The sequence below is a fragment of the Oratosquilla oratoria genome, chromosome 12 (assembly GCF_046742065.1).
Source record: "Oratosquilla oratoria isolate Oo_2021 chromosome 12, ASM4674206v1, whole genome shotgun sequence".
NCBI lineage: Eukaryota > Metazoa > Arthropoda > Malacostraca > Stomatopoda > Squillidae > Oratosquilla > Oratosquilla oratoria.
In genome coordinates this window covers 18,354,732-18,358,869 of record NC_134788.1, presented here as the reverse complement: position 1 = coordinate 18,358,869, position 4,138 = coordinate 18,354,732, and the positions used below count along the sequence as shown (strand labels likewise).

The 4,138-nt window shown below is 36.0% G+C and overlaps 1 protein-coding gene across 1 annotated transcript in view; it reads right to left on the bottom strand.

The window, feature by feature from the left end:
* Positions 1 to 3,179, bottom strand: part of LOC143030581 (uncharacterized) — an 18,645-nt gene extending 15,466 nt beyond the window's left edge. The window contains exon 1 of the mRNA XM_076193743.1: positions 2,851 to 3,179. The gene's annotated coding sequence lies outside the window, so the exon portion shown is untranslated. The remainder of the gene's footprint in view (positions 1 to 2,850) is intronic.
* Positions 3,180 to 4,138: the final 959 nt, after the last annotated feature.

The window sequence follows — 4,138 nt, the reverse complement described above, 5'->3', positions numbered from 1 at the left end:
TTGAAGAAAAAAATAGAGCAGTTAGAACATAACACAATGAAAGATGAAACAAACAGACAGATAAATGAAATGGCAACAGTAAAGTGTTGAGAAAAAGGGCTGACTGTATTAAAAGAAATTGTATTGGGTAAAGAATTGTCATAATTTGAGGGTAAGGGAAGGAACATATTACACCAAGAATAGAAAGGGAAAACAATAATTGCAAAATGACGAAAATGTAGCAGTAGTTATAGGAACTTATAAACAAGAAGAGATTGAAAGGGTTTAGGCTAGGTCAGGTTACGTTTGATACAACGATCCACTTGAAATAATAGAATGTAAAGCTAAACACAGACAAGTTCAAGAATGGGAGTAATGAAAATAAAAGTGGTTGCGAATATTCATGGGAAAATATGCTGTATCATACAGCAGCAAAGAGATTTAGGTATGATTGGATTTACTGCTATCTAGTGAATCAGATTTGATTAGATTTCTTAAATGACTCTATCATACAGAAGAAAGTAGTCATGTAATACTCGAATTTGAAATAATAAAAGGTAATATGCAATAGAAAAAATTAAATCTATTGGAGGGAATTCAGAGACACATCAAATGAAGGAGATATTGGAAATATTCCTGAGCTTAATAGCTGACAAGGGATACGGGGGGAAAGAAAGAGAAAATATATATATATATATATATATACATATATATATATATGTATATATATATATATGTATATATATATACACACAGTATATATATATATACATATACATATATATATACACATATGTTTATATATATACACTATATATATATATATATATATATATATATATATATATATACATATATACATAATGTATATATATATATATATATGTATGTATATGTATATGTATATATATATGTATATGTATATGTTTATACAGTATATGTATGTATATATATATATGTATAAATATATATATATATATATATATATATATATATATTTATATATAAATGAACAAATCAATTTGAGTACCTCGGTGGTAATCGTTGACCTGACCCGGAAAGAATTTCTTAGCGCTAGTAGGGTGGCCTGAGTTGTTGAGGGTGAAGTGCCCATAGATTGGGCAGAAATGAGCTCTGAGCTCTCATCCAGTAGGGTAATAACTGTCGAGCAGAAGTCCAACACATGATCTAAGACCATGGTGAATCAGACATATAGTACATATGCACACATTCAAGAAAATCTGCAAAATCTGGGAACCACACAGGAAGAAATTGATGAGAGGGAGATCTGCGCACACACAAATGAGTGGAGGGGCGTCGCCAATATGGACAGGCCTTAGGCCCAACCAAAGTATGTGATTCCCTGACACAAGGTCACAAGGCAAAAGTTCACACCCGTAATGAAGAAGAATTTTATATGCAAACATGACTTTATGATATTTCACACCTAATTTGATATCACCAAACAGTTAATCCTAAAGAATTGTTGACATATTCCTTAGTTGAAAGATTTCCTATGTTACTGGATGATGAGTGATTTGAAATTTTCTCACCAACCACACCTCATTTCACACATGTAGTGTTAGTCTATTCCTAAGTCTGCGCAAGCCATTTATTACTGGGAGAGATACTTTAACCTGTTTTTGGTAGTGATGTGATACAACTCTGTCATTATGCAAGGACGCCTATCCAAGTATCACTCAGACAATCACGTGGAGGTTCAGAGGCACCTCAAAAACCTGCACCAGGACTTAACCCACTAAACTCCGATGACAAGATGTCTTGTCATTTGGTCAAATAAAACAAAAAATTATAAAACACCAAAATGTTTGATCGAACACCAGAAAAATATGACGTCAGTCCTCCTCGCTTCGCTCGCTCGCTCGCGAGCGAAGCGAGGAGGACTGACGTCATATTTTTCTGGTGTTCGATCAAACATTTTGGTGTTTTATAATTTTTTGTTTTATTTGACCAAATGACAAGACATCTTGTCATCGGAGTTTAATGGGTTAATAGCAGGACGTAGGCCTCTCGAGGATTTTCTTTTGCGCTGTGAAACACGGTATCTAATCGGAGTAAATCTTTCTAATCTCAAGATATATACATTATTTGTGATAAGAATATTCTGTGGTATTTCTACAAGTAATATGTGCATATTTGTAATGTGTTACATGTGTGACATATCATAATTCAATAAAGAATATATAACTAACGTTTTGTCTGTGTTTTAGGTGTGAGGTTACGTCCAGGCAACAGCGTTTGAGTACGCGTGGGTACAAACGAATATAGACATTGGTACTGCACCTTTTCTGCCTCAACATCTTTCTCTTTCTACCCCGCTCTCTCAATCACCATCCATCATCCATTCTATTCCTATACTTTCTTTTTTTTATAGTTAAACATAATTTTGACACCTACATAGAACTAGGAACACTCAGTTTGAGGGTTTGTCCTCTGAAGCTTTGCACATTGGCACGAATGACAGTATCTGCCTCGACCAAAGCAGTTTTGGCACAGGATTAGATACGAGTGCCACTGTTGCTGTGTGGGTGAAAGAATGCTTCACCCTGAATGCAGAATATTTGGTTCTTCAGGAACTCAATTTCTAAAGAAAAACTCGCACATGGAAAAAGACATATTTTTCAGTGTAATTCTTCAAGTTCCAAAATAAACATTTGTTTACATTATGTATTTCCAGAAATAGTCGCAACAAACACTAGAAAGACAGTCTTTATCTCGCAACCCTTTTCACTTTCTTGTCATTATCTCGTTAGAAAGACGACAGACGCGCGCCAGACCAGCAGGTCTAGGACAAGAAGGGCATTCAGGCGTATCTAAATGGATCGAGCGATGGTTCCCTATTTCTCTCACCTGCTTCCCGTGGCCCGCAGCCCTACAGATAAACGTCATTGTCTCAACGTGTCTGATTTCAAACTGAGCAAACTACCTGCGTGCCAGCACCAGGTTCCACCAAACGCGTGCTCACCTAGGAGTGAAGCTTGTTTTTATACGGAATTGAAATTGCTGACGATATTGCCACGCACCTTGCACCTACCGGAAATACGCTTGTAAATTTTTATCAGTAACTTAATTTTGATGTATTCTGAGACGAAATGGTAATCTTTCCCATTGGACGTTCTTTTGCATGGCTTGGAGGATAGAAACAGCTGAGTGTTCATATGTCCACTGAAATTGGATATAACTCCGTGTGATTGAGATTCTATGTATATACGTACACATATATATACATATATATATATATATACATAATATATAGATATACATAATATATATATATATATTAGTAAAGGGAGGAGTAGGTTCTCAGTAATACACGTGGAGTTAAAAACGACAGCATTGTTGTAGTTGTTCAGTTTTTTCTTCGTATTCTCGATTTTTCTGATAAGAGATTTTCCATTAACTGGGTGAATTGAAACTAGGTCTCTATATTCTTCCATTTGTTCTTATTTAACCTCGACGTTTCGTCTTGAAAAAGACATTATGAAGATATAACTGAAATAACAAAAATTACATGGTAACAGTAAAGGTACAAGACAATATCAAGATATAACTGAAATAACAAAAGTTACATGGTAACAGTAATAATAAAGATGACAATTTTGTGAAAATAAATACGAAGACTTACATTTAAAGGGAAGAGAGAAAGAAGGGAGAGTGACAAGCCGAGGATGACCGATGTATAAATACCTAAGATCAGGTCAGACAAAAGGGGGGGGGGGCAGACAATAGGGAACTCAGAGGTCAAGGGATAAGGGGGTTGGTGGGTGGGGGAGGGTTAGGCGGGTGAGGACTTTGTAGACATCATACGGGTTAATAGACCTGTCGGAATCCTGGCATCATTAGATGCTAAAAATATTTTCACTGAAATTCCTATATTAAGAACAATCAATATCATTCTTGACTATGTGTATCATAATGATGACATCCCACCCCAACATATCCCTGTGTCCACTTTAAAAGAATTACTGGTCACCTGCACCACGGAAGCTCCATTCAGGTGCCCAGAAGGAAACCTTTACGTGCAGCAAGATGGGGTAGCGATGGGATCACCGTTAGGTGTCCTCTTCTCTGAAGCCTTCGTGTCTGCGGTAGAAAGATCAGTCTTCCAAGATGGAGAGTTAAAACCACCTATATACTG